We start from the raw sequence: 25,430 nt of genomic DNA, 5'->3' as shown, positions 1-25,430 counted from the left end.
TAACCATCAACAGAGGCTAAAGTTCCTCGAATTTTTGACAAGTATTTGAACAATAAAATGATAAATCATAAAGATCAAAGGGTTCAACAAGATCAATCGATGTAAAATAAATATCATCATATATACTAGTGTGAAATAGATTATTTGAATGAAATTTGATAGACCCAATGTTATGAGAAGATTGGTGGTTTGACATACAATATTCCTTATTCTCAATGACTCCCTTTGCATCCAATTCCATATTATACCACTAATATGAAAGCTTGGGGAATTAAGAACAATTGTTGGCCTCGTAAATTTAGGAAACCAATTAAATAACATGCTAACAAAATGATAAAAGGATATGCTAAATCAAGTCTAGTATCCATATCAGGATGGGGGTTTTCCTCCACTAAATGATTCAAGAATTGAATGCTACTCGAAAGGATTGGTTGGGCGAAAACAAAAATGATCAACTTCATAACATTCACAATAAATATTAGGAGATGATTGTTCACAAAAGTAGTTAACATATATGAATTATTTGGCCAATGATGATCTTTATCTTGATCATTAGAATGAAAGATATGCATTCCAATCTTGGGTTAGATGCAAGAGGTTTGCACAAAGAATAATTAGCCAAACAAGAATTTTTAGCTCTATCTTGAGGATTAATAAGATTAAATTAAAAACACTGGAAATATTTCAGGAATGAGGTTAGATCCAATGAAAAAATGATGAGAAAATAATTATGTGAGGTAATTATTATTTTTCCTATTTCATAGACCTCATTAGTGTTTCGATATCCTGACATAACCATCAACTGAAGTTGAAGTGCATCAACTTCCTGACAAGTCCCTAAACTTTCAAATGTTGAATTATTCAATTTTGAAATCATGGTTAGGTTAACATTTTTGTGAAGCAAAATATCATTAGTTATTTTAGCAAGAACATTATGAATCAAATGAAAATTGTTGGAATCAACATTATTGGATGCCTCAACATCACCAAATACATTACCCAAATTGTAAGAGAGATGTTCAAAAATTACCACATCATCTTCTTCATCATGGGAAACATTATCACCTTGTGTGGGCTTGAGATATGATTCATTAGAATGTGAATAAAAAGAACATGATATATTAATTGATTCATTACACACATCTTGACACAAGGGTTGGTGATCTAAGGAAGAAATTAGTGTGAGAAACTCTTGTATGATCGAATCATATTCTAGGTCAAATATTTGAAAATCAAAGTCTTCTTGTGAAAACAATTGATTATCCAATATACTTGAGCACTCATCACCATGCATATCAGTGGATTCATTATTGCTAGGGTGATGGTTGTCCAAGGCTTTATGCTAATTAAGGCCTTTAATTTCATTTGAATGATTACCAAGATGTTGAAATTCTTGATCAACAAATAATGTAGAAGCGTCATTTTAACATTGAGGAATTTGAAATAGGGAATAGAGATCAAAAGTATCTTCACCTTTCTACTCCTATTCCTGTGAAACATGACCACATTGTATCTAATCACGACTTGGACCATCAAATTGAGAGTTGAGAATATCTAAAGAACTAGTTGGTGGAGCAGATTGATCAAACGAATCAAGGTGAAAAGATTCATGAAATGTAGATGATAGAGGATGATAGGTAGCCCTTGAATAAATAATACTTTCCATGGTATTAGATTAAAAATTTCATTGATATTGAGGAATCGAGGGATCAATCTCCACCTTAGGCTCCATGGATTTATTTGAACATTCAAAGTTTTCTCACACAAATAGATAAAATGAGGATGGGATGAATGGATCGACAATTATATTTTCATATTTATCAACTTCAACAATAGCAACAAAGACAACCTTGTTAGGAAATTAAAAGGGAGGAGGAAAAGGGACAAAAGGAACAATAGTTTACTCCTCTAAAATGGGAGGTGACTCATGATTAATAAAAGTTGGTAGAGCATTATTAACCAATGATTCATATTATGATTGTTTCAAGGATCTTTAAACCAAGTGCTACAACTTTTCTTTGAGGAAATCCCAATCCATATCTTCTTTAGGAAACTTATGACACAGGTGAAGAAGTCTATTAGCAAAATTCTCTATTGATTCATCAAACTTAATTCTAAGTTGATTAATTTGTTCATAAGCATCTTGGTAGTCATAATTATCAAAGGTTCAATGAAGCTCCTTGAAAATTTGTTCAAATGAATGAATAGAAGCATATGGTAAGGTATGACACCATAGTTTAACTCAACCTTCAAGTGTGAGGGTGAATAATTTACAAGAAACATCTTCACAATTCACTTCATGAAAATCACAAAACTTAAGAAATTGAGATGTATGCTCAAATATGGATATTCCACCCTCACCATCAAACTTTAATTGAGACAAGTTGTAAATAAGTTCTTCGGGGAGTGAAATATTTTCTCTGTTAGAAAAACATCCCAGGATTATGATTTGGGAATGATCCATTCAAGATGGAAGATTCAAAATAGACTCAATGGGCTCAGCTTGTCATCTGGCCCTCCTTCTAGCTCTTGCTATTGACGGTGCTAGAAAATTTTCAACCAAGTGGGTCTCCCAGGTATGAAGTCCCAATTAGACCTCACACCATTTGGAGTAGGATCCCCAATCAGGAAATAAGGTCGGTTGCCATTATTCTTATGAATTTTCCTTAGCTGCAATTATTAACATAAGAGATTATACAAACAATCTTTGAATCAAGCAAGTAAGTTGACACTATGAGGCATGTTATTACAATGTATATAAGGTAAATTCACAGTAGTAGAAGAGAGAGTGAGCCTCTAGAAGAAAATTAATAGTACTATCTTAGAAGAGACACACAAGAGCATGGAAGGAATCATTAGTTAACCTACAAAGTAGTTCACAAGATAAAAATTATCATAAAAGAAAGTAACAAAATGCAGTCAACAATATCCATACTAAAGCCAATGAAATAGTTCATTTTCATCAGAATGTGTTAACATAAACATACACCACAAACAATGAAAGAATAGTCTCACAATCATTCATGACATATGGATGAAAGTGCATCGGCTCTGAGAGCTTCATATATTAAGTGAATGTCCGAAGATATACAATTACAATGCTACCATGCTAGCCCTAATAGCGGAACATTACGTCACCACTTTCTCTTCCAAAGAAAGATATTCTCTCCTATTCCAAACTAGAGAAGCCAAGGAGAAAAGTCCAAAGTCCACTTGCTTGAGGTATGAGGGTGTATTTATAACAAATGAGGTGACTCTTCACCTCCCATGTGACTCGTCACTTTAAGAAGCCATGACTTGGGGATAATGGCATAAGACTTTAATTCATCAATTCCAAGCTCTTCTCCTTGCTTCTATGACTTTGACTTATTCATACTTGATCTTTTCTTGTTCTACATCTTCATCCTCCAAAGGACTAGATGTGTGTCAAAACCTTCCAAGTTAGCATGAGTTTCCATGTCTTTGTCTTGATCCAAGATTCCTTCATGTCCTTCATCATGGTTCTTTCTTCTGCTCCTTCTTCACAAGTGCTCTATTGTAATATCTCCTTGATGACCTCCCTTGAGGATCACCTTTCCATGCTGGAATTATAACACTTTCAAAGGAATTCCACTCATGTCAATCAAACATCAATTCAAAAAACACCTATTATACCTTTTCTTACTCATGGAAGATGTTGATTGTGATGAGGCAATGAATAAGTGTTTAGAGAGTAGGGGGTTGAGAATTATGAAATTGAGGGCTATAGTGACTCAAGGATAGCCACACTTTCCTTTATAACTGCATAATGTGAAATTAGGGAAAACATTTCAAGGTCTCACATAGTGGAGAAGTCTAGAAGACAAGGTGATGGGCTTACTCACTAAAAATGTGCAATGTGTATTGCTCCAAAAAGACGAGGAATATATTGCACAGTTGAGCATCACAGGGATTGAGGGATGAACCCAATATCCACTAGAACTGTGAAATACATAGTAGGAGGCAAGATAGGATAAGGTGCTGAACAACATGGTTTTTAGTTAGTAAGAGGGACATGACTACTCACTGTAATTGTGCAATGTGTAGTGATTGAGGGATATGCTAAGTGAATTTTGCAGTCAAGGTTCTTATTGACCTAGAGGTGACCTATTTCTCACTGGAATTGTGTCATGTGCAATAGGAGGCATATTAGTTGAAGGAATTTGTGTAGTTGGGCAAGTTACGGAGATAAGGAGACAAAGTTGCACAGTGTAAATAAACAATTCATAGTGGTTGAAGAGAAAACATTGAGAGTTGTGCAGTTGGGCATGATAGTGACACATAAATGAACCAGTTGTCCACTACACCTGTGCAATGCACAATCTCGGGTAGAAGGAATCATGAATTGCGCAATTGACAGGGCTGAGTAGCTAGAGTTATGGTCCATACTTCAAGGCTTCTCAATTTACAATTGAAGGAGACTATCCTCTAGGATTGCGCAATGCATAGTTCCAAGAGGCAGAGGGTGGTGCATTGTCACTTATGAGTCCACAATGCATAGTTCCAAGAGGGAGAAATGTTAGCAAGTTACAAAGATAGTGAAAGCTTTGAAAATGACTAAGTGTAGGATCAATTAGACAAGAGAGAACAATACATGAAAATAAAAACTGAGATAGTGATCTCAGACTTAGATAACCTCAAAAAAGTCAAAGAATGCACAATACCCAAAATCAACATGCATACCTTGAAGCGACAACAAAACGACACTCATTTCTAAGTGCAACGATTGAAATGTAGCTTTGCAACGCATAATACAAGTTACGACATAAGTATCAACTGTCACTAGAAAGTGTGCTAAGTTGTGGGAAAGTTTCTAACACATATTATTGTGATATATATGATCAACTAATGTAGAAGAGTTTACTAGAGCTACCTCTAATAGTGTGCCAAAGTGCAACACATGCAAGAGTACAAACAATTAAAAGTGACACTTGTGACAGTAAGAAAAGTGAAAACGACACTTGCAAAATATAAAGAAAGTAAAAATGACTCATGCTAAAGTGAAGAGAAATCAAAAGAGGAACTTTTGAAAGCGTAATAAAGTAAAAATGATAGTCATGAAAGTGAAAACGACACTTGTGAAAGCAGAAGGTGTGCAAAATCGATAGTTGAGAAGACTCATTGGAATGATGACACAATTTCCACTGAGAGTGAAAGAGACTATCAAATAATGTTGCACACTGACTATCGACATGGATTGGGTAGTGTAACTATCCCAAGCACTGTTAGTGGGGGCTATGTAGGCTCTATGATTTGTGTAATTCCTACTATCAAGGACTGTGCAATCACTGTTACTAGTGTTTGCACATGTTCTATTTTCAAAGGTTGCGTAATGCTTATCTGTAGAGATAAACATTGACCATTGAGCTTGCAAGAAAGATGTGCTCTTTTGAATGCATCAAAATATAAGCATGTTTAAGAAAGTGACTTCAACACAAAAAATCATCAACTGACCATGAAGTGAATAAAAAAAATCAAGGAATGATAGATCATAGGATCACAAGGAAGCTCCAAAATTTGAGTTTAAGAAAAAAATTGGAGGGTGTTTGTCACAAAGACAACATGTTTATAATAAAGATAAAAGTGTATTGAAACTCTACCATAAAAGTGTTTAATATTAAGGTTTAATATCAAAGATAAAAGTGTTTAATATTAGGGTTTATAAATCCCAATATGTAGTTGTGATATGCCTATCAGTGTATCTCAACCACATTTAATGATGTGATTGTGCTAGTTCCATATCAAGTCCATATTTGAGATTTTGGCATTTGTGGTTAAAGATGGAGACATTAGTAGCAACAACATAATATCAAATTTAATGCGAACTCTACAATGGATCAAAATACTATGATATTAGTAATTCGACGAGCTTAAGTTGTGTTTTATACTATTGGATGGAAAAATAAATGACTTTGGGGAAAGTTTGTGAATTGAACCTTGATTGCATGATATCACATAATAATTAATAATGTAAAAATGATACAAATTATATTTTTATAAAGTAAATATTGTTCAATTTTTATTTATTTTTAATATCTAATGGCATATTTTTGGAGGCAGTGTAATGGAACTCTATCTTTAAATAATTTAAAAATACATTAAATTATTCACAATCTTACCTTGTACTTTTTATAAAACATTTATGTAGAATAATTAGAAGCTTCAAAAATTTATAATTTTTTTTCTTAGATAAAAATTTTTAATTTCATATTTGTCTCTCACACACATGCATATTATTTTCCATAATGTTTAAGAGCATTGCCTGATTTTTGAGAGATGGGAGAAACACAATTCTCTTTTCAAATCATAATATAAGCTACCATCTAATAAAATGATCAAATAACTTCTATCATTTCTACCTTATTAATTGATATTAGTTTTTGGATATGACAAAAAAAATCATATTAATAATGGCCTAATCGAACATCACAACTCTATATTCATGTTACAAAGGCTTAGACACACAAAAGCTAATAATTGTCTAATACCAAAAGGACCTTAACTAAAGGTAATTAAAAGAAAGCAGCAAGGGTGAAGATGCAAATTGGTGAAAAGAGATATATGGAAAATGCTACTTGCATGCTAAAATATCTTCATAGATCAGATGAAAAACTAAATTATTATGAATGTAGGAAACTTATATCCATTTAACGAGCACTAGAGAATCCCCCAAAACTTGAAATTTTTGAGTACCATGTTTAGGGACCAAAAGTAGAGCAAGTTCAATGTGATTAACTTAGGGATGATGTTGGTGTCCTTCCTTAATATGGATTTGTAACTTGAGAAAATGTGCCTCTATTAAGTAAATTAAACCTCCCAGTATAATGATGGGAATGTTGTTTCCTTGAGATAGTTTTTGGCTAGAAATATATGGCAAGGAAACCAAATTGGGGTTCTGTCATGTGAAATTCTTTCACTACTACCCTCAAGCTAATGATAAATTCAAGGCCATCAATCACATCTTGAAGACTATGATCTAATGCATGTTGTGGAACCACAAACAAAATTTGAACCTCATGGTTTTTCCTTCCTGTTGGGATTATCAAACCTTGCCCAAGACCTCCTTGATATTTACTCCTTTACAGCTTGTATATGGTGTGGAAGTGATGTTGCCAATTGAATGCAAAATCCCATTGTTAAAACTTGTCATTAAACTTCTCCCTAACAATTTGGTTGAGGAAGAACACCCCGTTTATTTGGCCCAACTCGATGAAAAATATCATAATTCTCTTTTAGCCAACACAGACCATAAAAAATGTGTCAAACACTAGTATGACAAGTTTATTCGATCTCACATCTTTTTCAAAGGTAATTTGATCAGGGTCTATAACTAGAAACATGATAAAGTAGGTGTGAGAAAGTTAGAACCTCTATTGCATGGTCCCTACATTGTTAAACATATGTTAAAGAAAGGGGCATATGTGGTGATTGACTATGATTGGAACACTCTTGATGAGCCCCACAACAGGCTCTATTTAAATAAGTATTATTTCTATGTCATTAGGATTAGTTCCCTATACACATGTATTTAATATATACTCTTTTTGTTTTTCTACATATGTGTTATTTTTTGTTCTCTACTTATCATGTTTGGTACATGGTTTGCAAATGTTAGAATTCCCTTTTATATACATAGAATATGCAAATAGTTCCAACTGTAGTTCCCAAAACATTGCTTTTGCCACTTGTGTGCACTTTTCACCCACTAATGAACTTTTGAATTTAGGGGACTTAGTTCGAGGCCCTACCACTAACAATGTCATGTAGTATAGTGGTATCTTTGAACTCTTAATTGAGTCTATAACTTTAAGAATTCATTAGTTTATGGATAATATAGACTCTTAGTTCATCGCATCATAGCTAAATCACTTCCACCATGTCGACATCCTATGTTATTTCATTTCTATGCTAAGGTATGTCTTCTTGAGCATTCATTTGATTGCATCATTTATCAACATGTCAGTAGAAGTTCTAATGTATTGTATGATTCATTCGCTAACTATGTTAGAATGGAATCCATCGCATTTATAAAATCAAGTAAACTAAACATGCTTGTACATAAACAACATGGGAGAATTTTCATCATCATTGTAAAAAACACATAAGTAATAGTCAAAAGATATATAGTGCCAAAATTGGGTTCGTAGGCCTAGGCTCATAAGCCCATAAATACTGTATGAATGTCCAAAATTTACCTAAAAGGAGTACACATAGACAATAGAGGTTTCCTATCACTAATCACCAGCTAACCTCAATTAGCCTAGTAACAAATAACCATCATGGAAAAACGAACAAATAAGATGAACCATCTTGCTATACACATCCATGGTGTGGCGCTACATATGCTGCCAAACATCCTCTACTCGTGTAAATGGTACACCCATTGTCATAACTTATAGGTTTCACTACACCCACCTCAACTCAATGTGTTAATCATCCTTATCATGATTAGAATCTCCTTAGGTCATTAGTGGCTCAACCTCTCTAACTGCTTCCTAATGTATATATGGAGACTCTCCCTCTAATCTCTATGGCACAACATCTGTGTCAAAAAAATGATAATTATCAGTACATTGTACCACCAAAAACATCTAAAAAAAAATTAAAATACCAAAAAGGTTAGAAAACATAAAAACATTACTCACCCAAGTCTCTCCATTGATTGCTATGGGTACAAACTAAGTTTGGGTCTAGGCATAAATTAGTCCCTACATATGCATAGTCATCAATCAGAATCAATTACTCCTCGAATTAATTGAAGTAGTAAATATTATATGCTTGTGACAATTCCTACCTCCTAGCCTAGCCATCAACTTGGTCCACTTGCTAATTTAGGGTTTTGTCTTCCCTGATCATGGTGTAGAAATTTGTGGATGCAATATTCACACTTGCTCAAAAAATAATGTGACTACGATGCTTCCATAATGAAAAAAGAAAAAGAAAAAAAATAAAAATAAAAAAATAAATTGTTTTCATTTCATGCATTTAGTCAATTTCTCTTTTAAGTTTTCCAATAGTCCCTCACACCAGTTAAATAATGTCAGGGCCATGCACCGAATTGCAATGTCAACTTAGATTTTGGAAGCCAAGTGGGGACTCGATGAACTTACCACTATGGTCACAATGAATATGATGGTATGAAGGGGGAGGTCTATTATATCCCTGAATGGGATATTTCACTTACCTTTCATGTAGTGGGTACAAAATACTGTTTAATGAAATATTTCATTAATATCTCACCAACCAATCTATCTCTAGACACCACTAAAGGGGTTTGTCTCCTCAAAAGACCCATGAGAAAGTAGATAATTTATACCTTTATTTTTAACACTAATCCCGATGCTTTAATGTGTTTCTCCACATGATCCCACCATTATGTGATCCTCTCCAATAATCTAGGTTGAACCTCATAGTTTGTGTTTCAAAGAACTTAAAGAGACCCCAATTGTGTAAGGAAGATAATGTCCCTAGGTTTTCCATGGAAGCCACATCATCAAACTCATTTTCTATTTCCTTCCACTCAAACATCTTGCAAAACCCACATAAAAAACATCTATATTTCTACATATGCCAAAAACTGGGACCAATCCTTGCATTCAGTAGGCTATATTTACAAAACAAAGCCTTTAACACTCTACCACTAGGAAAAAGGAGAGTTGAAATTCTCTATTCGATTCACAATGGAGTGTTGAAGAACCCAACAACTCTTCATTTGCTTTATGACAGAGCATTGGAGCACATTTGATTTGGATAAGGTCCCCCCAACACATAATTAAAAAAAAGCGAGGTAAAATGCATATCAAATGAAAAAGGAGGTTAAGACCTCTTACTTGGTGGTGATAGAATCTCATTTCATGGCTTGGTGTTCCCAAGATTACAAAAAAACTAACAATGAGAGGGTTTCTCCATAATTTGTCTATTTTTGGGTAACAAATGAGTACAATGGTCAGAATTTCCTCTTTTTTATGGGGGAAATAATCTTAAAATATCTTTTTTCATATTGAGCATGCCTATTTATGTTATATATTTCATTCTTTGGGGTATTTTTAATGTATTTAATCATATTATCTTGCTACTAATGATTTCATAAGGAGTTTTTGGCTATCTATTGGGTAGAAACACGATGTTTGTACCATATTTCATGGCAATTTGTGGTACACTTTCGAAACTAACATATAGGGTTAGGATCCACATAAATATTTCCAATTCATTTTTGACCTTTCATCTAATATTTCACTGTTCTTTATGTCCTACCCCGTTAGATTATGACACAGTCCTCACTATCAGGCTTCCTTGTAGCTAATAGTGGGTTTTCATCATGGCCCATCTTAACTAGTTTTATGAGTGCTCGACATCAAATCATTCATTCACACTAAATAGATTGCGCTATGTACCTTCGGAAACATTTTCATTATTGGTGGTCTCCATCATGTTTGTTACCAGGATCCCTCAATGCCTAGTAATTAGACAATCTCCTTGCATGCTCGACATTAGTTCATTCATTTACATGTATTCGAGTCGTGCCATCATAACCAATAAAATACCTTAGGAAATGGGGCTATCTCACTCAAGCATATTTCCTCCTCTATGGATAATGTATTATGATTTTTTAGGGCCATCATTTGGGAACTCACATTGGTTTCCACAACCCTACTGATAATTAATTGTGATATGGACATGCAATTGTATCATAACTAGTCCTTGATGACATGATTTGTTAGTATCTTTAATGGTCAACCATGATATATTCTTTCAATACTAATTTTGGTTATTCATAACTCAAGGATGAATACTATATGTATCTGACTAGGAATTTTGTATCTTTTTGTAGGTTTCGCATCCTTGAATCCCTTTTTCTACCTCACTCATTGAGATTATTATAATGTATTTCAACCATCATCTTCTCTTATGACCTCATACATTTTAGGGGACATTTTTTATAGCTCAAAGCATCACCATATAGGTCTTCCATAGCTCAGAGTGACAACCCCTTGGGTCTACTAAGAAAAGGCATCAAAATAGAGGTTGGAATGCATAAATAAGTCCATGTAACCCGACAAAAACTAGTTCTTTTCCTATTCAACATACCTAGAAAAATAGAAAGGAGAGTTGCAACACTCTTTTTGGATCCTATAGCTCTAGTTAGATAACAAAATAGAGTTGAAGCCACTAGGACTAGTAGAGTGAAGGGATAAGGGTAAAAAATGTCAAAATTGATCAGTTCTAGAAGATAAGGATGAAAGTATATCAAACATCATCAAGAAAGTGTCTTAATACATTTGATCACCCATGCAAAGCCATCTATATAACAAATCCTCTCCATGGAACAAAGTGAGAAAAGTATATATAGAAATGTCAATGGAATGAGGACTGAAATTCCCCTTGCAATAAGATGCAAAATATTGTGTGCCTTGGCAATGAACTATGGTGAAAGGAGGGACAAGGAAAATGGAAAATGAAGGGAGAAACTATTGCAAACACAAATGGTATAATAAAAAAAATTACTTTCCCCCCTAGCAACAGAATTTTCATTGATGTTATTTGTGTTTGTATTTGGGTTTTCATAGTGCTAATGCTAACTTTAGTCTATAGGAACATAGAAATGGAGATTGGTTGTTTCCTCTATGTAGGTCACACGTGAGGAGATTCATGGAGCCAAGATTACAAAGAATTCAATCACTGCAATTTTTTTATAGCCGCCTTCCATGATAAGGTACATTTGATTCTCCTTCTGGTTTAATTTTGATTTTCACATTTGCATTGAAAACTTTTTAGGTTAAGTAAACACCATCACACACCATATGTCATAGGTTCTAGGTAAGCCTATGGATTAAGAGTACTCAGTCACTATTGAGGAAATTATGTCTAGCAATAAGCCCTTGGTTAAAACAACCTAATTCTTAGTTAGGATGTTGTTGAATAAGGGCATCTGGTTTTTTGTGGTTAGCCTGCAAGAAATATTAGGAATCATTACCATGGCCAAAGCTTAAGTAAAAGTATAAGTTGTCTAGTTTTGACAAGTTTGTTTTGGAATGAGTTTAACACCTAAATCTAGAGGATCATGTACTTAAGTTTTCCTTATGATCGCATTAGCTTGGTAGAAGGAATAAAAGTGGGGCAACACAATTACCTTGGAAAAATATAAAATATACCTTCTCTAAAGGGGGTTTTTACTTAACCTTGTGTCAGAAATACTATTTAAGAACATTTGGTAGGCCTAGGAGACTTTGGAGGCTAGGTTTGGAACCTTGAAAATTAATGTTTAACTGGTTTCTAATCATGGGAGGATTACCTTTCAAGAAAATTCTTTCTTATCTAGGAGATCCAAACCCATGTTTCCTATGGTGTGGTTGAGACAAGATCCTAAATCACTTCATTTGGTTTTTTACTCTAGATAAGTGTGTGTGGACCTAGGTGTGTTCCTTTTGCAAGTCATGCATAACCTCCTAACTTCCATCACTTGAATGTTTCTAGGCTTCAAGTCAAAATACAATGGGATGTCAATTCAATGTTGTGGATTTTTGTGTAAACTAAAGTGTTATACTTTGTTTGGATGTTGTGAAATGGGTTCATTTTTAATAAGCATAAGCCTTATTGTAGTTTTCTTGGGTTGATGATGCACTAATACATGATAATTTTTCCTTTCTAATCATAGTGAAAAGTTATAAAATCAGAATGGAAATGGATCACCTACAAAAACTATTACAATTTTGGGGTGAGGTCCCTTGCAAAATGAGTTAGGGTCCACCATGCACATCTCAACCATTATCAATGCAATTCAAATAGAATGCGTACCACTACAATGGAAAGATTATCAGAGAGTGGTGGGAGTGCACATGAAATATTTCTCTTACTCCAATTGTTTATGACAATAATTTTTTTATTATGGGACTTGCTATCTTAGAGGATCCTAAGCCACTTGAGCCTCTTAATGATAGATGAAATATGTCAGTGGATAAGTTAACCACCCTCCCAACCCCTCAAGGATCCCAAGTTGTGGAAAGTGATACCTATTTGACCCAATCTCCAAGATATGTTATGAAGATGGTTTTACAACCACCTCATTTTTCAAGTCTTCAGAATTTAATTCTGATACCACCTTTGCATTCAAGTCATTGCAAAATTTCCGACAATATAAATTTTATCTAATTCTAAATCTTGCGTTAGAAGTTATGCTCATTAGAAGTTTTGGCCTATTAAATGAGGCCATATCATAACAAGGGCACCACATGTCACCCATTTGGTCTCCACCTGGCCCATGTGACATTGCCATGTTGATATGGGTTAGGTTTACATAGTGAGTTAATCATGCATTGTTTTGTAAGGTCAAGGTTTCTGACAATGGTGTCCCCCCCGTAGTCCACATTGTTTAAAAGTTTAACTAGGTTCAATATTCATAATTATATTTATACTTGTATCAATTTGTATTTTATGTAAAAGAATAAGAATAAGAAAAATTATATTATTATTATCATTTATTAGTCAAGCATGCTCTTCTTGCTTCTAGGAGTCAAAAGAATTATATTTGAGTCATCCCCATTTGGGATTTTTGTAGAAAGAAAGAAAAATATTTTATTTTTGGGTGAAAAGAATCATCACAAGATCAAGTTGACCCTCGGCATGCCCAAAGGACATGACCCTTATCATGGATAAACAACTATATATTTGCTGTTGGACTCCACCATTTGACAAGGATTTTAGTTGACAATTGTAACAAGTTTTTTGAGGCTAATAAATATGAATTTCTTGAGGCTAATACCATGAATAAATGCAACATTCTAAGGCTACATTGTAGAATGAAATATGAGCTACATAAGGGCATATTTTTGTGACAAGAATACAAGTCTTATGTGGCATGATTGTGAGATGTTTTTCTATCCTCCACAACTTATGAAAAGTTTTGTTTAGTGATGTTCTAAGATGAGAAGTTCTTTATAATGTGAAATTATTTGTGATACAAAGTTCTCTAGTAAGATATGTGAAGCAACTTGAGGTATGCAATTTTCTTTGATATGCTACCATGGAAAGATGAAATTGTAATACTATGATATATTACAAAGGAAGGCCAAGGAGTCTTATAGAAGACCCAGATGTGAAACTGTGAAAGGTTAAAGTCTCTAATTGTGAATAGATGAAAGGTGAATCATGGAGGAGGGATGACTTGGATCCTTATGCCTACTCTTGTTATTCAGTCTTGGATATCTCACTTTGATCTGATTCTATAAGAAGTTAACTTTTTGGGCTTTCCCCCTTGCGAGGTTTTTTTGCCTTGGCTTGGAGCTTATATCTCGTGTCTCTCTTTTTTTGTGATCTTCATATTTTTGAATTTTTATAATTTCTTGATAAAATAAGAATAAAAAATAATATTAATAAGCCAAGAATAGTTCACAAGTAATTATCAAGTAAGATAAATATTCAGAACTTTGATTTCTCAACATGGTATAAGAGATAAGGTGGTATAAAGGTAGTTTAATAACATATCTCTAAAATAAGTTTGTTGATCCTGTGGATGAAGATGCGAGTGTCTATAACTATAATTCTGAGATAGTGATGCAAGTTTATAAAGCCTATACTTTTGAGTTAATGCAAGAATACTACTTTCTGAGTTGATACAAAAGGCTACTACAATAGATTGGAGTAAGGTCTTATTTATGCAAATTTATGGAGCAAGTTATGCCTAAGACAACGATACGAGATCTTCCTCCTAGACTTTTGTTGACAGTAATAGATGCTGCCAACAATAAGGGGGTCTCCCAGATATGAAGTCACATTTAGACCTCACACCGTTTGAAGTAGGAGCGCTAATTGGAAAGTATGGTCGGTTGCCATTATCTTAAAGATTTTCCTTGGATGCAATAAATGGCACAAGAGAAACACATGTACTTTCAAGATAGATATGTATGTTATCCTTGTGATGTATTCAATTGTAAAGTGTATAATGGTTCTTTCATGGAATTGAAAAGAAAGTGAAATTTTAAGAGAAAATTAATAGTACTATCCTAATAAAGACACACACATATATCTGAAAGAATCATTAGTAATCTTGTGAAATAGTTCACAAAGAAACAATGATCATGAAAGCAAAAGACACATGATTCAAATATACATACTAGAGCCAACAAAACAATTCATTTTCATCAATATGCATTGACATAAAAATACATCATAAACAATGAAAGAATAGTCTCTAAGTCATTCATGAAATATGCATGAAAATTGTGTCAGTTCCAAGAGCTTTGAATTATTGAGTGAAATTCCCAAGATACATCGTTACAATGATACAACATTGGTTCCAATAGTGTAACATTAAGCAACTACTTGCTTCTGAAAAGCCTTATCTTCTCTCCTATTACTAGCTTGAGAAGCCAAGGTGAAAATTCCTTTGCTTGAACTATGAGGGTGTATCTATAAAAAATGAGATGACTCTCCACCTCCCTTTTTACCCTTGAGCTCCCCCAATGACTCTTGGTCTTCCATGTGACTTTTCGAAACTCCTATGAGACCTTTGGACTTCCACACTTTTTACATTTCTCATTTTTTGAAAATTACATAATTACATCCACAATGATGTGGAAAAATATAATGACACATATGACTCTTGAGGTGACACTTGGACAAGCCATGACTTGGAAATCAATGAAATGGACTTCATTGTAGAAGTCTCATATCAAGATTTTCTTAATGTTGCCATATTTGTATCTTTGTGATAAGTTTTGCATGTACTTCATCTTCGTCCTCTAAGAGGCTATATGATAACGAGCGTTCCATGTGATATTGGTCTTCCATCTTCTGTCGTGATCTAGTGTCCCTTCATCTTCTTGCTTGATGATCATATTTTATTCTCTAGCTTCACAAGTGTCTTCTTGCATGGTCTCCTTGGAATCATCCCTGAGCATCATCCTATCATGTCAAGGTACAGTACCTACAGATTAAATTCACTCATGACAAGATGACATCAACTCAAAAATCTCTGAGTCTAACTTTCTTCATCCAATTCATTGATTGGACCCAGGGTTGAGTGCAAGACTAGGGCGGAGGCTCAGGGATTGCATAGTGCATAGTTCCAGAAGGTAGTGATGGAGGTTTGGTCACTGTGACTACGCAATGTAGTGGTTAAGGGACTAGGAGACAAAACTATGCAGTTGAGGGAGACAGTGATACAACAAGGCATACTTGCTCACTGTGATTGTGCAATGTGTACCTCAGGGAAGACTAAGCCACAAGATTGTGCAGTTGCATAGGTCAGGGAGGAAGTGAGGCCATACTGTTGACTGATACTACACAGTGCAGAATGTAAGGCTGGATGGGAGAGAGAATTACGCAATTTCGAGGGATAGGAGATAGAGGTTGAGCACTGTGACTGTGTAGTGCATAGTTCCAGGAGACAAGGGTGGTTGCTAGGGCCTCAGATTTTGCAATGTGAAATTCAAGGAGGAAAGTTGAGGAGTGGTTGGTTGGGCAAGGGTCACTTCAGAAATTGGCTAAGTGTGGGATCAATGAGGCAAGAGATGAAACCAAAACATGACTTGAACATGATCACACACTCATAAATGATCAACCACACAACAATGAAACACTTAACACCTAAAATCAACATGTACCCATTGAAACGACAACAAAACAACACTTACCTCCAAGTGTGACACTTAGGATACACTTTGTGACACAAGTGATGACGCCAACAAAATAGTGCACAAAACTTTGGGAATGAGTCTAATACATGTCTCTATGATAGATAAGACCCATTAGTACCAAAGTTTCCTCTTAAATATGTGTTATAACTCTCTTTCACAAAGTGCGACACTTCCCTTACAAAAATATGACACTTGATTTTTCTTTACAAAGGAACTTGGAAACATAGAGAACAAGCATGGAATGTATTTAATTACTAAAAATGAAAACTCACATGGTTAAAGGAGGCTCCAAAGTTTGGATGTAGGAAAAAATTTGGAGGGTGTCGTAGCAACAACAACACTTGGCGACACATTGGTATAGCTATAAATTCTCTGTTATGGTCTAGATTTATGCATGGGGTCTAGTATTTCAGAAAGTACTGATTCATAATGTGGATTACTTTTCTTCCCTAACTTAAGCAATATATGGATGTAGTCCCCTGTATTCCTCTCTCGGTTAAAAACCTTTACAAAGCTTCTCGTATCACAATTGTTTTGATCTGGAGGAAGGGTGATATATAGTCACGAGTATGAAATGATCAAAGTTTCACTTTCATCTTTGGTGTTTCTCCATTACTAGTAGGCCTGATCAGTAGCCTGACAAAGTTACTTTCTTTACCTCTCTGTGTAGGAAGCCTATATCTTCCTTCACCCTTTATTTTATTTCAATATTCTCGTTGGATTTTTATCAAGGTTTTATTGCCAAGGTGAAATAGGGATCCCGACTTATTAAGAGCAGGAGAGGTTCTTTCTTCAGAGACTATTTTATACCTCTACAATTTTTCCCTTTCCTTTCTATACTTGATTGGATCAACATGACAAACACCATTTAATTATGACACTAATTCAAGGAAATAAGGTTGTAGAAAAGATGTGTTGCACTGCAAATTGTCACCTTGACATTCTGCTATCTATGTGAGTTCAGTAGCACTCATACTTTCCTCCTCTGCAAGTCTAAAACATTAGTTCCTCATATCAAGCCTTGAAAATAAGAGAAAAGCTCTCAAAAGTTTGTAAAACTCTGGTTCTGAACTTTCTCTTTGTCTTACCTGCGGTCCCACACCTAATGGTCACGTATCCAACGCACCTAACTGCACTGTCTCTGTGTTAAAGGTGCGGACCCCTGTAAAAGTTAAAAAGGTGCAAGTATATTCTGAAAAACTCACTTTCAGTTATTTCTAGAAGCTTCTGGAAGGAATCTTGAGGTGGCAAGTTCACTCTTTTAAGGTTCATGTATCTCATACCTTAAGGAGCTAACCCCTTGATGTGAGGAGCTTATCCCTTTGAAGGAGGATTCTATCCCTTTTTAGGTGTAACTGTAACCTCCTCCTCTGCACTATAAAAAGAAGCACTGGGTTGGTTAACATGGAGTTAGAAGCTTACCATTTTTTGAGGGAAAATGCTGTTGGAACTTAGTCTTCTTTAGTTGAGTTTTTATGAGGAGAGATTACATACCTCTATGAATCTCATTTGGAAGAGTGCAAGGCTTGTCAAAGTAAAGGAAATTCTTGTTTCAGACCCCAGGAAGAACTTGTTCAACATCAAGGCTGAAAAGGTTGTAAGGTTCTTCTACTATTCAAAGTTAATACAAATACATTTTTTTTTCTCAATAAGCCATTAATTCATGTTTTATGTTATGGATTCCTTGTTCACCATAATAGGCATGATTTATAATATTTTCTATGCAGGTAATATTTAATGTTTGCTTGTTTGTGATTACAGGTCTTCAAAGATAACTCTTTCAAACGACTGGAGAATGACTACTACAAACAAGCACTGGATCTAAGGTAGGATCTTAACACCTTTGTAGTATTTACTTATAAATCACATATGTCTAGAGAAAGATAGGTTTGTTTGTCTGTTTGTTGCTAGACTATCTTTTGATACTAGGGAGATTGGTCTTGTCCACAAGATCGATTTATCCGGCCAACAAATTGGCGACTTCGCTGGGGAAGGTTTTTAATTTTTGGTTTTCCTTTGTTTTGACTTGAGAAAATTGTTTTTCTGGTTTTTGATTGATATATACTGGCCTGGGTAGTTTCAAAAATCTCAAAATATTTTTGTTTTTTGGGGACCGCACTTTGTCTTCACAGATAGAGCGGACATATCCGCTTGTTTCCTTGAGTAAACAGTGCGGGACCGCACCTGTTGCTTCTAGAGCCTGCGAACACTGTTAAAATTTTTGAAAAACCTAAGATATCTTATTCCAGTTAAGTTTAGGTTTGATTTTGGATTCTTAGCATCTACCTAGATCTGTATTTTTCCTTTCAAAAATCTCTTGTGAGTGAGTACCGATAGTATTTTTGTTTTGAATGATTTTCTAGAAGTTTTGCATGCTGGAAGTGGTTTTCACTTTGTCTCTGTAGTGACTCAAAGACTAGAAGCTTAAGAAACCTTAGATCACCCTGGTGTCTTTTCGTCTTCTTGATGAATTTGACTTGGTTGTGAAATCTATCCTTTGTGAGAAACAGATTTAGTTTTCTCATTGGAAATCTTTAAACAAACTTTGTTATAAGTTCTGAATTTCATTTTTACAAAAGAAAACATATCTGGATGTTTTTTGATTGGTTTGTTATTCTGCGCAAATGAATCCTTAGTTTACTGAAAAACTAAGTAAAATGTCCTCAAAAAAATTGAAGCTTTTATTCAATAAATTTTTTTAAAGTTTTCATATCTCAAAATAAGTTTTTGTAAGTTTTGAGTGTTTTTCTAGAACTTGTAGATCTCTTTTGAAGAAAATTGTTTTTTTGTTGTTTCAAGTTTTGAAAAGTGAAAGGGATTTATTGTGAGCATCAATTATTTGTCTCATTTTGAGTTCTTATTTTAAAAAAAAACAAAACAAAAAGATTTTCTTTCCATTTCCATGTTGAAAGAAATAATTGTTTCTTAAAGAATTGCATTCTCAAACTCTTTCTTTTGGCTAGAATTTCATTGAAACAAAAACGAATTGCTTATCATTTTAGGTGAATTTTTTTAGTGTGTTTGGAGTCGAATCTTCACACCATCAAGGTTTCATTTCCATAACTATTGAATTAAAGAACAACCCATAAAATCAACGCTTAATTAAAATTGATCTAGTAATCTTTTCTATTTCTAGGGCTCTTATCACCCATATAGCTTAGGCTAGTATCTTGGAGTAGGGAGTAATTAACTCTCCAAGATAGTTAAAACAAACAAGTAGATACATCTTGTGGTAAGAAATAAATCCAATTGTAATTGATACATTTTGGGAAGCTTCTCTTAAAGGAGTCAATCACGAGATCATGTCTGAACCTTTGAGACAATCAATTATGTTTCATTGGGAAAGATAGAAGATCTGCACGTATTATAAACAATAAACCTCGAATTAACCATTTTCGAGGAGCCTGGGGTCACTTTTTGGTAAACCTCGTATTGACCATGTCGAGGAGCCTTCAAGGGTATTGAGCTTTGATACTCTGCCCTTGCGCGTGGAATCGGATCATAGATTGTTCCCCCAGTTGCATTTTTTGCTGTTGGTAACCTTAATGTCCATAAACTTAAGATTATTTCCTAAGGTGACAATGAAGGAAAGATCTCACTATACCTGGAGTAGACGTCGACTAGACTCACTTGGACTCTTTGGGGGGTTCTCTTCACTCGAGATGGTTTTGTTAAGAAACTTGTGCCAATTTGTTTCATTAAGCAAGTTGTTGGGGTAATTGTTCCAACCGCCCTTTCTGTATTAGACTTCTACTAATTTGGATTTCATCACCAACTAGTGTTTTTAGTATGGGAAGTTACTGTTTGTGCATTGTTTAAACTCTTAGATTTTTTTAGGTGTGTGATTCAGCTGTTTGTTTCTTTAGAGAATTTAGGTGTTTTTATTGGAATTTTCTTTGTTTGCATGTGATTATTTAACATTTAATCGTGGTCGAATTACCGAGACAATCTCGTAGACTTCAGGGGAAACATCTGAGTATACACCAAGCCAACTTGAAGGGCTGCGAGCTCTGGTATCACCTAGTGACAGTAGAGTTGGATCATTAGAAGCCAGAGAGTCATCTTTAATTATTCATCCTGATTATCAAATACAAACAACAGAGTATATTGAAGAGCCAATTTCATTTTTCCGAAGTTACTGGTAGTATTTATCCTTCCAGTGAATTAGCTGAAGAACCTGAAATTTCTAAGCCTGACACTGAACTTGCTATTTTGGAACCATCTTCAGGATTTGTTACTCCAAATTCTAGTGATCCTGGTTCACCTAGGGTAGGAAATATCATTACTCAAAATCTTCCTTCTGGCCTCATTTCTATTGAAGAACTTGTCAGTCCGAATGAAGACTTAACTCTTCCCGAAAACCAACAGACTTTAAATCTTAGGGAATGTGAATCAATATTCTACAATCCTTTTAGGAGTGACGCTTGGTATGTATCATTGACAAATTTTTTAGAAAACCCGAGTCTTATTTTTTCACCACCTTGAATTCCTTTGCACCCTACACCAAGAGATTATTATCCGTCATCGATCATGTCAAGACAGTCATCTATATTTTCCCAATCACCGGAAACATTTTTATACGGCGGTCCTTCTGTTCCTTTGGGGTACTAGTCACTTGCTGGTACTTTGTCAGGAGCAACCCCTAGAACTGGTACTAATGGAACTCAAACGTTGAGCGCAGAGCAAATCCTTATGATGTCTGGTAGTACTCCAAATCCTCAACCTCAAGGTAGTCAGTTACCGCCTGGGGGGCACCCTCAAGGTAGTCAGTTACCGCCTGGGGGGCAACCTCAAGGTAGTCAGTTACAGCCTAAGGGGCAACCTCAAGGTAGTCAGTGATCGCTTGGGGGGCAACCTCAGGGATAGTACATACCTTCAGGACACTACATACCCCAAGGTCAACCCAAAACTTAGTATATTCCTCAATATGCTTATCAACCCCAGATTTAGTACGTGCCTCAGGGTTATCAACCTCAAGGTCAGTAACCAACTCAAGGTTTCCAACCACCTCCTAGTCAGCCATATTTACAAGGAAATAGAAATGTACCGTTTAGTTATCAGCCTTATGTTCAACCAGGTTATGGTCCTCCATATGCACAACCTTTTATGGGCCCATACCCTGGAATGAACATGGTGTGGAATCTGCCTCAAACTCAATAGACTATGCAACCTAATGTGCAATTATCTAATCAACTTTGACAACCTTTGGTTTCTAGTCCAACCTAGCAACCTTTCCAACCTACTGTTCAAACGCCTGCACCTGGTTTAGTTCAGTAGCCTGGACCTAGCACACCTCAGACTCCGCATCAAACTGCTAAAACTACTGCAACTTTTGTTCAACCTACCACACTTGTTTCCGGAGTATCTGTAGCTCCGGTTTCTACTATCCCTGCATCAATGCAAACTCCTCAAGTCTCTGTGCCACAGTCAGGACCTACAGTTCAGACTTTGGTCCAAATGCCTATAGGACAAGCTGGTCCAAGTACGATTGTCACAAGTCAACTGCAAATCACCTATCAACCATACCAAGGACAGTATCAATTCGGTCCTACTGTACAAAACCCAGTTTATCAGTATCAACCATATCCTGGCTATACTTATCAATAGCCTCAACAACCTCAGTTTGGTCCGGTTAATCCTGGCTTCCCAGGAGGTTATAACATTCCTAATGCAAATACAATTCTAGGTTATCCTAGATATCCTCCTCTTGGAGCTGGTCTCATTACTCAAGGTTTTCGCGACCCTAACCGTCAGTTACCATTTATTGCAACTTTGGATTTACCTCATTTGTTGCACCTTACGAATGATCTGATTTACTATATTTCGTATTGGCCGCCAATGCCTAGTAAGTTTCCCAGTGATATCCCGAAATTCAAGGGTAAGTCAGGAGAGGATCCGTCAAGTCACGTTATGACTTATCACCTCTGGTGTGCATCTAATTCAATCATTGATGATTCAATTCGATTGCGTCTTTTTCAATGAACTCTTATTGGTCTTGCCGCCAAATAGTTCATTGAGTTACCACGAGGCTCTTTTTATAATTTTAATCAGTTAGCCACTACTTTCTTAACTCATTTTCAGTTGCCTGTCAGATACGACAATGCCACGGAACTGTTAACTTCACTAAAACAATCCACGTCCACATATATTTCTGATCATATTCATGAATGGCAGCGTAGAAGGTGTTTAGTGAAAGTTTTCATTCCAAACCAAATTTTAGCGGAATGGTTCATTAAATCACTGCTACCCAAAATCACTGAAGATGCAGCTAAGGGAGGAGTTGTCACTTAAGAGCAAGTCATTGCTTAGGCTCAATACCTTGACCTCGTCTATATGCAGTCAGGTACTTTACATGAAAAAATTCTTGATCTTCCAAAACATGGTCAAATAACTGCAGCTCCTTCAGGGTCTCATGTCGGTGATGGTATGATTGGTTCAGTTAGTACTAAAAGTAAGAAGAAATCTTCAAAGAATTCTTCTCCTATAATAACTTTACCTGATTCCCTGAAAGGAGATTCTTCCACTAAATTTTCTGCCGACATCCATGTTGTAGACTCATCTACGACCAAATCAAAATCTGGTAGTAAAAAGAAGGGGAAGAAGAAAACAAACAAAATTCAAAAGATAAAACGGATAAAAATGAATCTACTGACGAAAAATGTAAACCTCGCTATCCTTGTTTCATTTGCGACGAGGATCATTTTACCAAAGACTGCCCACATCAAGTAAAGGTTTTGAAAATCATTAAAGGTTCTCAAACGCCTACTGTCTTGAAGGATCCTTTTCCTACTCAAGATAGTGAAATGATTGGTTCTTCCTCAAATGCCTCAGAAGAACCCATTATGATGATGTCTCATGTCAGGATTGCGACGCGATCGCAAGATTATGGTAGTAAAAATCCTGTTGGTGGTAAAGAAGCAGAATATTCTAATTCAAACACATCAAATACACCTCCTTCTGGTTCTGATCCGCTACAGATCGAGAAACCCAACCCTGACTTAGTAATCAAACTGCCTACTAAAGGTATACTTCGTAAATCAGCTTTCAATCCACATGCGAGAGCTGCTCAGAATTATAACATTGTTGAAGACTTAGCTATTTCCCCTTCAGCAATGTCGGCTTTGGAAGTGCTGCAATCGTGCCCAGCATAGCATAAATTACTATTGTCTGCTATAGGAGCTGTCGATATTCAGGATCCGAACCTAATAATCTTCGATTTAGAGAATAGTACACCACGCCTTAGTCAAAAAAAGACCTTGCTTTCAGACTGTGACTGATGAAGGGGCTTCTACGTGTATTATGTCGATCCAGTGTTGGAGATCGCTTGGTTCTCCCACACTCAATCAGTCTCCGATAATTCTAAAGGCTTTTGATGGCCGAGGGTTCCATCCTTTTGGTATTTTGTAGGATTTACCTATAAGGGTCGAAGGCAAAATCGTAAATCTAGATGTGGAAGTGGTTGATGCCCCTCTAGATTACAACCTTCTCCTGGGTCGCAGTTGGTCTTATGCTATGACTGCTATTGTTTCATCGGTTTTTCAGCTTATCAAGTTTCCTCATAATGGAAAGATCATTACGATAGACCAGCTAACTTATTTCTCATCCGACCTAGCCTCTACAGATAGTATTCAACACATTGGTAAAACGACTATCCCTTACAAGGATGTTGGTGTAGGTTTGATTAAAGATTCTGGTTTACTGGGAACTTTTTCCTTCCCTCCTCCTAACGTATCACCTTCTATTGCAACTATTCATATGATTTCATCGAACACTATTGCTTTTGATGATCCTTGGATCGTACCTTCCGATTCTGAGGTAGATTCATTTGATGGCGCGATGCCTTTGAGTCCCTTTGAAATTGCATATCGGGTTGTACAGTCGTTTTCTGTTTCTTGTTCAACCAAAACATATCCAATGAATGTAGTCCATGGGGAATCCACTTTTGATTTCAATCTCAGCTACAACAACACTTTTTGATCTTATTCATACTGATGAGCAGATTTGTGAACTTTTGTCTGTTGAAGATCTCCCATGGGAAGATATTCATCACCGATCTTTATTTTTACTTGAGCTTGATCATTTTGAAAATGATTTTTCTTATATTTTTACTACTAACTATGTCAAAGAACCATAGAATGCATTGCAACATTTTGATTCTGAGTTAAATTTGGGAAATATCTCTCGAACAGTTCCTATTTACATTTCAGTCAAGCCTGGAATTATTGAAAACATTCATATAGGTGCTTCCTGTAAGGATGATGAAATCCAAACTTATAAAGTCCTATTTCAAGAATTTTATGACGTGTTTTCCTGGTCATATGAAGAAATGCCAAGAATCGATCCATCAATTGCTGTCCATGAAATTAAAACTTACCTGGATGCTAAACCTGTCCGACAACGTTTACGTCATATACATCTGAGAAAAGCCACTACTATCAAAGTTGAAGTTGAGAAATTACTTCGTGCAGGTTTCATTTATCCAATTCCTTTAACCGATTGGGTATCAAATATTGTTCTTGTTAACAAAAAGCAAGGACGATAAGAATATGTATCGACTATAGGGATATTAATCGATCTTGTCCTAAAGACAATTATCCAACCCATATATCGATCAAATTATTGATGATTGTGCCGGCAGTGAAATGTTCTCCTTTATGGATGATTTTTCTGGTTACAATCAAATCAACATACTCCCTGCTGATCAACCAAAAACAGCTTTCATTTGTCCATGGGGGACATTTGTTTATTGCAAATTACCATTTGGATTGAAGAACGTTG

Source organism: Pinus tabuliformis, chromosome 4_1, assembly GCF_031772625.1.
Source record: "Pinus tabuliformis cultivar Carrire ecotype Pingquan chromosome 4_1, CPIR1, whole genome shotgun sequence".
NCBI lineage: Eukaryota > Viridiplantae > Streptophyta > Pinopsida > Pinales > Pinaceae > Pinus > Pinus tabuliformis.
Note: the sequence above shows the minus strand (reverse complement) of the source record.